General features: G+C 37.0%; 1 protein-coding gene across 7 annotated transcripts in view; it reads left to right on the top strand.

Moving 5' to 3' along the window:
- Nucleotides 1–12,950, top strand: part of MAGI2 (membrane associated guanylate kinase, WW and PDZ domain containing 2) — a 1,351,061-nt gene that overhangs the window by 733,627 nt on the left and 604,484 nt on the right. The gene's annotated exons all lie outside the window — the stretch shown is intronic.

Raw genomic sequence — 12,950 nt, forward strand, 5'->3', positions numbered from 1 at the left:
TCATGTCTTCTGCCCAGTTTTTAATCAGATTTTTTTGTTGTTGTTGAGTTTTATAGATTCATTATATATTTGGACTAGTAACCCCTAATGGGATACATGATTTGCAAATATATCCTCCCACTCAGGTTGCCATTTCCTTTTGTTGATGGTTTCTTTTGCTATTCAGAAGCTTTTTAATTTGATGTAGTCCTACTTGTTTATTGATTTTTTGTGGCATTTGCTCTTGGAGTCAGATCCAAAAATTCAAGGATAAGACCAGTGTCCAGGAACTTATTTGTATTTTTCTCTAGGACTTTTTGTGTTTCAGGCCTTACATTCAAGTCTTTAATCCATTTGTTTATAGTACAAGATAGTGCCCTTATTTCATTCTTTTGCATAGGCTGTCCAGTTTTCCTAACACCATTCATTGCAAAGACTGTCCTTTCCTTTTTGTACATTCTTACCTCCTTTGTTGTGAGTTAATCATCTACTGTACTGCTTTTAAGATTCTCTCTTTAACTTCTGGCATTTTAATTATAATGTGTCTTGGTGTGGTCCTTGTTGACTTCATTTTATTAGCGGCTCTGCATGCTTCCTGGACCTGAATGACTCCTCTTCCCCAGGTTAGGGAAATTTTCAGCTAATATTTCCTCAAATAAGTTCTCTGCCCATAGCTTTCTTCTACTTCTACAACGTGTTATTTCACTTGGTGTTGTTCTGTAGGTCCTTTAAGCTCTCTATTTTTTTATTTATTTTTCTTTTTGCTGCTCTGTTTGGGTGAATTCCACTGACCTGTCTTCCACATCACAGATCCCTTCTTAGGCTTCATCTATTCATCTGTTGTATCCTCCTAGAATATTTTTTCAGCTTGGTTATTGTATTCTTCAGATCTGCGACTTCTGTTTACTACTTTCTTATATTTTCTGTCTTTTTGTTTAAGTTCTTATTCTTTATCCATTCTTCTCCAAAATTGGTAAGCATCTTTATGACCATTACTTTGAGTTCCTTATTAAGTAGATCATTTGTATCTGTTTCATCAAGGTGATATTCTAAGGTTGTGACTTATTCTTCCATTTGGAACATGGTCATCTGTGTCCTCATTTTGCTTGACTCTCTGAGCTTGTTTTGTTGTTGTTGTTGTTGTTTTTAAGATTTTATTTATTTATTTGACAGACAGAGATCACAAGTAGGCAGAGAGGCAGGGGGTGGGGGGGAAACAGACTCCCTGCTGAGCAGAGAGCCCGATGCAGGGCTTGGTTCCAGGACCCTGGGATCATGACTGGAGCCGAAGGCAGAGGCTTTAATTCACTGAGCCACCCAGGTGCCCCTCTCTGAGCTTGTTTCTAAGTGTTAGTTGAAACAACTCCCTCTCCCAGTCTTGAAGAAATGCCCTTATCATGAGCCTTATCATGCAACTTTATCCTACCTCTTGGTTGTTTCTTGTAGTTTTGTGATTACCTAAGCAGCCTGATTTTTTTCTTGATAGGTCCCAGTTGTTCAAGTGTGCTGGGATTTGGCAGGTTTCCAAAGGGAGTGATCTCAGTCAGCACCTAGTTTCAAGATGCTTGGAAGCCAGATCTTCAAGCAGCAGCTTTTAAAGTAGACAAATTTATACAGTCTTGTGGGAACCCAATCATAAACCCAGTTGACCTCCACACTAGGAGATCTGAGGGTGTCCCTGGGCATCACATGCAAAAACTAGAGCTTCAGATGAGTGTATAAGCTTCTTTCTAAGAGGTACAAGTGAACTGTGATGAGCCCACGGGAGAGCTCAAAAATGGTGTCTACCTACCTCCCTTCCCTGAGAACACAAAGGTGTTATAGCCTCCAGATGTGTGGCAGACCTGAATCCTGTTGTTCAGGTTGAAGGTCCCAGACAAGGATATGAACTTTTTTTTTTACAGAAAGCCTGAGGCTGTGTTTCATTCTGTTGGCTGTGTAGTGTCTGGGTGTGATAGCCTACCCAGAACTGTCTTTCTGATTGTAATAGTTCCCTGGGGTCCAGTAATGCAATCCCTTGTGGCTATGAAGGCCAGGTGATCAAGGGCTATACCCCTGTATGGACTCAGCTTTTCATCAGCTTTATTTAGCAAGGCTAGGTGAGAGCTTTGAAGGTAGGACACAGTCATGGCTTTATCAAAGCCAAGAAAGATTACTGGGGGTGGAATACACCACCAGCTTCAGTGAGGCTGTGTCTGCACACACCTGTGCTAGCAAAGTGAAGGGAGAGTGCAAATGTGGCTCTCTCCAGTGCCCACATTCCCAAAGAAAGTCATAAGTGGTCCTAACCCTCTAGCAGATGATTTAAGATTAGCAAATTCATCTTATTCATGTATAATCCAGTCACTTCTCAAACTGCTACCTTTGTGCTATGTCCCATTATAAGTCTGCATGCACGTCCTTCAAGAAAAAGTATCTCACCTCCCCATAGACTCCCTGGATACCCTGAATGTAAGCCTCTTTAGTTTCCAAAATTAGGCATTTTTGTGGTCTTGTGTCTTCAGTGCAGGTCTGCTGCTTGGAGTGCCTGATGTGGGTTCTGGAGCTGGGAGATTCCTCCCTATTGCAGGTGCCATGCAAGGGTGGGGTTTTTGGCAAGACCAGGTCTCTGCCTCTCCTACCCCTCTCAATATGGCCCTTTTATTCCGTGTGCACGGAGCTATTCAGCTAGTTCTCAGTCCTTTTTCAGCAGGAATTATAACATATGTAACTGTAGATACAGTATGTCTGTGGGAGGAGGTGAGTTCAGGGTCTTCCTATACTGCTATTTTGAACCATTCTTTTTTTTTTTTTAAAGATTTTATTTATTTATTTGACAGAGATTTCACAAGTAGGCGGAGAGGCAGGCAGAGAGAGAGAGAGAGAGAGAGGAGGAAGCAGGCTCCCTGCCGAGCAGAGAGCCCGATGCGGGGCTCGATCCCAGGACCCTGGGATCATGACCTGAGCTGAAGGCAGGGGCTTTAACCCACTGAGCTACCCAGGCGCCCCTATTTTGAACCATTCTTATAAAAATTTTTTTAAAGCTTTGAATTTACAATTTTTATATTGTGACTCTCCACAAAATGTAACATTCCCCAAACCTGTTCAATTCATAATTACATAGAGCATCTTGTCAGAATAGATTTATTCAAGACTCAGATTGGGAGGTGCTGATATTATCTATTTATTTAACAATATTACAGTGTATTTACTATGTGCCAGATATAATTTTAGGCAATTTACAAATATTATCACATTTAATCCTCATAACAACACTATGAGGGTGGTAGAATGTTGTTATGACAGCTTTACATTTGAAGAAACTGAAGTACAGAAAGATTAAATAGCTAGCCAAGGTCATCCAGATCACCAGGGACAAAGCCAGGATTTGTATTCAAGTAATTTACCTCAGGGGTTCCTGCTCTTCCCTTCCATACTGATATGCAGAGTAACTTGTGTTAACCCTAATGCTAAGGATTTAGGATAATTCTGCATAATTAAGCTTTCTGGTTAACTAATTAGTTCTTTCTGGTTTGACCTTGTTGCTGTAAATCTATTAGCTTGCCTTCTTAGCTGAACACTTTCTTATAATTCTCAGGGTATTGTTGTGAGGAGCAATATTCATTATCCAGTTCTTCCTCATGTATTTTATAACTATTTATTGAATATGCCCTGTGTTAGATGCTGGGGGTACAAAGATGAACAAAAAGAAAAATTAGACCTCAAAGTACTGTAAGAACCTAATGCAGATGGGTAGAAGATGGCAAAAGATTTAGAGACTGAGCTGGATTGAACATTCTGTATCCTTGGAGGATGTGTACTGAATAAATTTTTGTCTTATTGTTGGCCACCTAAAACCCAAACATGATGTAAACAAAAGTCTGGTTTATTGAGAATTTCAGCGAGTGAATGATTATCATAGCACCCATTCACTGAAAGAGCAGCCAAATTTATGAGAGATAATTACAGAACCCAAAGAAGTTGATGGATTTGAGTGGGTAAAGGAAAAGAAAGGGAAGGGAAAGAAAAGGAAGGGGCAGAGTATATTAGATGGAAGATATAAAGGGAATGGGAACTGAAAGTAATGTGAGATAAAAAAGAAACAGAAGCATGCTCATCAATTTGATTGTTGCAATTGGTCCAAGTTAAGAAATCACTTAACACTGGAGATCTGGAGGGAAAATTCAAATGTGAAAGGTCTTGGATGCTAACCCGCAGAAATGTCTATTTGCTTGCCTGTTTCTTCCACTGCTTGAAGGGAGGAATTTTCCCATTACCTGGAACAATGGATGGCTCAAAAAAACTGAACTGAAAGAGAAAGATTTCATATAAGCAACTCTAAGTTTGTATTAATATACATAGTTACGATGAAGTAAAATACAAATTCTCTAAATGCTCTTCATGTAACGTATGTATACACACGAACTGCATAGACATGTATTTCTGATGTTTCCAATGGTTTATTTGGCAAAACCCTTATTAAGTAGCGGTTAGTGTCTGGTCTAGTCATATCACAGATGTTTATGTGCTCTTGCTCTCTCTCTCTTAGGTTCTGAGCTCTTTGTTGTCTTGTCTCTACTTTATACTTTAGAGCAAGGCAGTGGTTTACCAGACAGCAAGAATATGTTCCATATATAAATTACCACTTTAAAAATGATCCTCAGACTCAAGATATATTTGGCTTCAAAAGTACACACAAATTTCAACATTACCTTTACTAAGTGTTTTTTGGGATCTCTTAGTGCCTCTGGTCATTAATTTATCCTAATTAAGCACAATAAGTGTACATATAGAGCAACCATAATGTATTTCATTTTTAGGATAGAACCCCAACTCTTTGATATTTGTAATTATTGAAAGAATCATATTAATGGGAATTACTTTTCTTGCTTGGGTTTCTGATAACATTTTTCATATTTGTGAGTTTTCTACTTTGCAAAAGCAATGTGTATATTAATTAAGGCTTTATGTTTGGGATTTTAGTTAAACAGTCTTAAAAGAATGCTCACATATATCCATATATCAGATGAATTAGATTTTAAACCAAAGACTGTAATAAGAGATGAAGAGGGACTCTATATCATAATAAAAGTGGCTATCCAACAAGAAACCTAAAAGCCGTTAATATTTATGCCTCTAACATGGGAGCAACCAATTATATAAACTAGTTAATAACTAAATTAAAGAAACACATTGATAATAATACAATAATATAATTATATAATAATATAATATCAATCACTGCAGTACACAGATCATCTAAGCAGAGGTTTAACAAGGAGACAAGGGCTTTGAATGACACACTGGATCAGATGGGCTTCACAGTTATAGTCAAAGCATTTCATCCTAAAGCAAAAGAATACACATTCTTCTGGAGTACACAAGGAAAATCCTCCAGAATAGATCACATCCTGGGTCACAAATTAGGTCTCAACCAGTACCAAAAGACTGGGATCATTCCCTGCTTACTCTCAGACCATAGTGCTTTGAAACTTGAACTCACTCACAAGAGGAGATTTGGAAAGAACTCGAGTACATGGAGGCTAAAGAGCATCTTACTAAGGAATGAATGGGTCAACCAGGAAATTAAAGAAGAATCTAGAAAAAAATGGAAACAAATGAAAATGAAACACAACTGTTCAAAACCTTTGGGATGTAGCAAAAGCAGTCTTAAGAGAGAAGTACATAGCAATACAAGTGTTTCTCAAACTTTCGAGAAAGGTCTTAAATACACAACCCAACCTCACACCTAAACGAGCTGGAGAAAGAATCTCACACCTAAAGGAGCTGGAACTGGAGAAAGAACTATTTATTTAGGCAAATAAAGCCTAAATCTAGTGGAAGAGAAATAATAAAGATCAGAGCAGAGATCAATGAAATAGAAACCAAAACAACAGTGGAACAGATCAAAAAAGCAGGAGCTGGTTCTTTGAAAGAATTAATAAGATTGATAAACCCCTGGCTGGACTTATAAAAAAGAAAAGAGAAAGGACCCAAATAAATAAAATCATGAAGGAAAGAGGAGAGATCACAACCAACACCAAAGAAATACAAAGTTATTAAAACATGTTATGAGCAACTATATGCCAACAAATACCAAAACTGAACCAGGAAGAAATAGAAAACCTGAACAGACCCATAACCAGCAAGGAAATTGAAGCAGTCATCAAAAATCTCCCAACAAAGGAGAGTCCAGGGCCGAATGGCTTCCTACAGGAATTCTACCAAATATTTAAAGAAGAATTAATACTGATTTTTCTGAAACTGTTTGAAAAAATAGAAATGTAAAGAAAACTTCCAAACTCTTTCTATGAGATCAGCATTACCTTGATACCAAAACCAGACAAAGACCCCACCAAAAAGTAGAATTACAGACCAATATCCCTGATGAACATGGATGCAAAATTCTCATCAAGATACTACCCAACATGGGCACCCAGGTGGCTCAGTCAGTTAAGCGTCTGCCTTCAGCCCAAGTCATTATACTGGGACCCGAGGATGGAGCCCCACATCTGGCTCCCTGCTATGTTGGTAGCCCGTTTCTCTCTCTCCCTTTGCCTGCCACTCTCCCTGCTTGTGCTCTCTCTTTTCTATGGGTCAAATAAATAAATTAAATCTTAAAGAAAAAAAAAAGATACTAGCCAGTAGGATCCAACAGTACATTAAAAGGATTATTTGCCATGAACAAGTAGGATTTATTTCTGGGTTACAGGGGTGGTTCAACATCTCCAATCAATTTTTGTGATACATCACATTAATAAAGGAAAGGACAAGAATCATATGAACCTCTCAATTGATGAAGGAAAAGCATCATCCTTTCTTAATTAAAACTCTTCACAGTATAGGGATAGAGGGAATATACCTCAATATCATAAAAGCCATATATGAAAAGTTAATAGCAAATACCATTCTCAATGGGGGAAAACCTTGGTTTTTCTTGAGAGATTTTCCCCTAAGACCAGGAACATGGCAGGGATGTCCACTATCACCACTTTGTTCAACATAGTACTAGAAGTCTTAGCCTCAGCGATCAGACAACAAAAAGAAATAAAAGTCATCAGAATTTGTAAAGAAGTCAAAGTCTCACTCTTTGTAGGTGACATGATACTCTATGTGGAAAACCCAAAAGACTCCACCACAAAATTGCTAGAACTCATACAGGAATTCACCAAAGTGGCAGGATGGAAAATCAATGCACACAAATCAGTTGCATTTCTATACACCAACAATGAGAAGAAAGAGAATTTAAGGAGCCAATTCCATTTATAATTGCACCAAAAACCATAAGATACCTGGGAATAAACCTAACCAAAGAGGCAAAGGATCTGTACTCCAAAAACTTTAGAACACTCATAAATGAAATTGAAGAAGACACAAAGAAATGGAAAAATATTCCATGTTCATGGATTGGAAGAATAAATATTATGAAAATGTCCATGCTACTAAGAGCAATCTACACATTCAGTGTAATCCCTGTCAAATACCATCACCTTTTTTCACACAGCTGGAACAAATAATCCTAAAATTTGTATGGAGCTATGAGATACCTTGAGTATCCAAAGAAATGTTGAAAAAGAAAACCAGAACTGGTAGCATCACAATTCCAGACTCAGCAAACCAGGTGCCCTAAATTGTAAAGAGATATAAATAGAGGAGATTTTGAATATATATTGATTTGAATGAAAATGAAAATATTTAGATCAGTGTCTAAATCTTTAAGCAAAATCCTCCCCATTCAAGAGGGCAATTTGTAATATGAACCAAAAGCCTTAAGTATATAGTTACTTTGCCCAGTAATTACATATCTAAGATTTTATTCTAATAATCAAAAAAGTGCACAGTGATATATTATAACATGCTTTCTAGTAACAAAATTTGGTGACTAGCTATATAAACATCAAAGAAAGACTGGTTAAGAAAAATATGGTACAAACTTCTAGTTATAAAGCAAATAACTCCTGGGGATGTAATGCACTGTGCTTGTTAGCCAGACATCATATCATCTTTGGCTATACTTTTTGTTTTTCTCTTTGCTAATTCCTTCAGTGCCTACATTGTCCTGATTTACCAAATATTCATCACTCCTTCATATTTCAGTATACCAAGAATATATTTAATAGAAATGGAGTTAAAAACAAAGCACAAAGAAGATCTATATTGGGCAATCTGGGGGAAAAAAAAAAGTCTTATTTTTTTCCTATTATCTAAGTGAGCCAAAGGCAAAGTCAGAAGGTGAAGTGTGTGTGTATATCTGTATTTATTTTTATGTTTTGTGTTGTTGCTTGAATTATCTGAAAGCAACTTCAAGTGTTCAGCTAGAGTCTGGAGGGTCTGCATTTTCAGTCTGTAGAACAGTAAAAATACTACCACTGGATCAAAACCACTTCAGAGCCTCATGGAGGAACTGTTGCCGGGATATGGAATGATTGATTTGAAATAACATGATGCGAGAGATAGTACTAAGGATCTTAAAAGATGACAGAGTGTTTTTCAAGCTTCATGAAATATGATGAAGGTGTCTTGTCAAGGATTGCTAAAAGCCCACTTGCAAGAACTCCCTAAATCATCACTGAGAATGCATCTGTTACTTGATTGTTTTTGAGTAGCTGCTTGGCTGTGTGAGGTGACACTATCTGTTTGCGTACAAAGAAACAAAGTGACTATCGTGTGTGTACAGTGCTTGTTAGCCAGACATCATCATGTCACCTCAAACAGAACAGTATTTAGAGCTGAGTAGGATTTAATTTTATTTCAATATACCTAGATGGGTTGTATCTTTCATGATGTTTGAAAAGATTAATAGCCAGCAGCAATCCTTAGTGAAGGGAGGACAAAGACGTCTGCTGAATATCATTATTGAGCTGGAATGATAAAGGTACATTTTCATTATAACTGACCATAAAATAAATTTCATAACAAAACTTCCTCTCTGGCTATGTACGCCCCTGTAGGTACTTCATTAAAGACTCTCCTTTTACTGTTGGCTCAGGAGATATTTGCAGGTGAAAACACCTGACCCTAAAAGCCTGTTTTGCCGGGTTTCAGTTCTTTTGGTTCCATTTTGGTTTTTTTTCCCCATTTTCATGGGAATGACACATGGGACTTTTGCTTTTGGAAACCGCTGCACGTCATTGGTTGCCACTTAAAGCCCCAGGTGCCTATCTACCCACCTTTTGGGATGGAAGTTCAGGAAATAGGAACCCAGGTCACTTTTATTATTGAGTAAATATATTAAGCCCCTAAACATGGGGGCTCATCTGGTTTCTAGTACGTGCATCCTGAGTCATGTTCTTTGTGTGAATGCTCAAGATCTTTCATGCAATAGTATTAATAGTTACAGTTGTTTGACCAAAATCCAAACCCCTAAAACAACAAATATAGAGACATGACATATAGGAAGGAAGGAAATTTAGCCCTTATTGAGTTACCAACTCACTGACCTAGGTTAAAGCCTTCCAATGCCAGGGGTAGTCCATCAGTATCATATAAGAGCTTGTTAGAAATGCACAATCCTAGGCCATGCCCAGACCTACTTATCAGAAAGTTCAGTATAAGGAGACATGAGGAAATTCTTATGCACATCAGCATGTGGAAAGTGTTGGGACAAAGCATTTAAAAATATTTGCTCATTTAATCCTCACAGCATTTTTACCTGGTTGGCATTATTCCCATTTTCCATATGAGGACTGGGAGAGTTAGATAATTTATACCAATCCACAGGCTAACCCCTTCCTTTTATATCACTGTCTCCATCTGTATGACTTTATGCCAATAACAAGAGTAATGACTATGTCAAGACAGAAGGCTTTATTAACCTAGGGATAATTTGATGGCTGGGTCGCTACTCACTGCTGTGGAAAAAAGAAATGTCAGTTACTCTCAAAGCCATGTCTAGTCACAAAGAAAATAATTTATTTATTTTTAACCATACCTCTATTTTGAACCAAATGGTATTAACTTTTTTTAATATACATTCCACAAAATTTACTAGATTTCTATCTGAATAACTTTTAGTTGGTATCTTTATAAGCCACATTCAGCCTTAGACAATGAAATTTTGTCATGATAGATGTTCTAAAAAGGTAACACTGAATCCAAAAGGAATTCCAAAAACAAAATTGTTAAAAAAATTACTTGAGTAGAACATTGGCATTAGTACTTAATCTCCTAAGACGTAAATACTCATTTTTATATTCAGGTTTTGACAGTTTTGCTAAAAAATCTTATAAAAACACATTTTTTAAAAAGTGTCTTATTGCTTATTGATCACAACTCCTATACTCCCAAGAAAGAGGACCAAGCATGAAACAGTAGAGATTAATGTTTCTTCCAACAAGTCATTGTAAGAAATAAAACAAGTGCCACTACCCAACAGACACAATGTTTAACAAGGTGCTCGAGATCAACAAGTGGCAATCAGTCAGAATGTTCCAGTTACAGGGAATTAATCACTACATTGGGGCTAACCTGACAGTGTATTATGTAGAACATCAAAATGTGTTAGAGTATGAGCTTGCAGAACTCTTGAAGTCATGGGTCTGGTCACCCAGGGTAAAAGTGTGTATACCTGCAATGTGTCAAATTTCTATAATAAAATATCTTAGATTGATATCAATAAACCTAAAACTACATGGCAGATGGAAGAGGCAAGCACCACAGTTCCTGGAAACAAAATAAACTCATCTACCTTCCTAAATTTTCACAATAGAAAGGAACAATTGGAAGTCAGTTAAAGCATTCAGATTTCCAATGATAAACCAAATTACTGATTATATCCAGGGATGCACAGTCCTGGTGGGCATTAAAATTACCTCGGAAGCAACCACTTGCTGCTAACCCCAGATTCCGGGTTTAATTTACGTCTGATTTTCACATCTCCCCAGGTGATTCTAGTGCATAGCCTGAATTGAGAGCTTCCTTTTAAAACAAAGCTGAGATAAGTGAAAGCCTAGTGAAAAGCATCTGATACGAGACAGAAAGGAAATCTTGACAATCGCTCGTATTTCAGGTTATAGCTATATATTTGGAAGTAAAGCTAACAAAAAGAATAGAATGTAAGCCTGGCCGTCTGGCAGTCTCTTCTTTCCCTACTACTCTGATGTACTGAGCATTTTCAATTATTAATTGAGGATGATGAGGATGCTATTGTTTTATGTTAAATTTTTCTGTATTACAAGAATGCTGCAATGTTGGGGTCTGTGAGAAATATTGTTATGATTAATTCCTACAGGTAGAATTTTTTATAAATATTTATACATTTTAAAAGTTGATGTTTATTTTTTGTCACCTGCTCATAAGAGAGGCTATACTAATTTATATCCAAGTAGCATCTGTTTCAACTTTGGCTGATTATAAGGGTGGGTTGAGTGTATAACAGAAACAGAATAACCAAGAGCATGTGACTCTAAGAAAGAAGGCTTGAAAAGAGAGCAATAGTTCTGAAAAAAATGTAGAGAAAGTGAGGTGATGGAAGAACACCTAAAGAACATTGTGGGACCAACATAAATTTTCAGATTTTCTTTCAAGTAACAACTGGCTGTTTGGTTCAGGCAAAGAGAAAGAGTTAGGTTCAGCTATCTTTTTTCAATGTTGTATTTGGGATCTTCTGTTTTATTTTACTATAGTTTTAGAGTGGAAAGCGATTGATACAGTTGTGATTATTTTGCTAAGTATATTCAGTGAGAAAATATGTATAGGAGGGGCGACTGCGTGGCTCAGTTGTTAAAAGTCTCCCTTTGGCTCAGGTCATGATCCCAGGGGCCTGGGTTTGAGCCCCGCATTGGGCTTCCTGATCAGCGGGAAGCCTGCTTATCCCTCTCCCACTCCCCCTGTTTATAGTCCCTTTCTCGCGGTCTCTCTCTCTCTGTCAAATAAATAAATCTTAAAAAAAAAAAAAAAAGAAAGAAAGAAAATGTATATAGGAGACATACAACAATGTTCCTTATAGTGTTGTTTGTAATTTGGAAACAACATAAATGCCAGTGATGTTCAACCAGTAGGATAGTAAGTAAACAGATCATGATAAATTTACATGGCAGAATATTATGCATATATACAAATATATATTTACAAAATTGCTGTCTTCCTATGTATAATTTTGTCTCCCATTAAAGTAATATTACTCATCATAAGCATTTTCATACCATTACATAATTATAAATGTCATTTTAATGGGTGATTAGTATTGAATTTATTTATATACTGCCATTTACTTTAAAGCTCCACAAGTGGAGAAAGAATACAACAAACACTTAAGTATATTCCACCAAGTTACAATGAATTTTGTTGTTTTCTTAGCCTTGCTCAGATGTTTACATTTTTAATAAAATGTTGCAGATACAGTTGAATCTCCTCCATCATACCCTTCTTCAAATTTCCTTCTTGAATTCATTTTCCCTCTCATCAGTAGTCCAGAGATAGGACTTTATTGGGTTTGGTGTTTATAACTGCACACGTCTCTTCAACTTATGTTGTAGGACCTAATTGTGCACATTTAAAGACTTAACGTTTGCTAAGGGTTTTAATCAGGAGATTTTGTCAAATATTCTTTCCATATGTTTCTGATTAATTTTTAAAAATTTTTAGTTAATATAATGAAATCTGTTGATTGGTTTCAAATGTAAAAATAGCTTTGCATCCCTGTTATAAATTTCACTTGCATGTGGTGCATTGTCTGCTTTACATATTGCCGCATTCCTTTTGCTAAAATAATGTTAAGGGTTTTTTATGTGTATTCGTGAGGGATATTATTTTTTAATTTTTTAAAAGATTTTATTTATTTGTTTGACAGACAATGACACGGCAAGAGAGGGAACATAAGCAGGGGGAGTGGGAGGGGGAGACGCAGGCTTCCCACTGAGCAGAGCCCAATGCGGGACTCAATCCCAGGACCCCGGGATCGTGACCTGAGCTGAAGGCAGATGCCTAATGACTGAGCCACCCAGGCACCCCCATGAGGGATATTAGTCTATGATTCTCTTTTCTTGTAATTC

The sequence above is a fragment of the Lontra canadensis genome, unplaced genomic scaffold, assembly GCF_010015895.1.
Source record: "Lontra canadensis isolate GAN:19392208 unplaced genomic scaffold, GSC_riverotter_1.0 scaffold48, whole genome shotgun sequence".
In the NCBI taxonomy this organism is placed as follows: Eukaryota; Metazoa; Chordata; class Mammalia; order Carnivora; family Mustelidae; genus Lontra; species Lontra canadensis.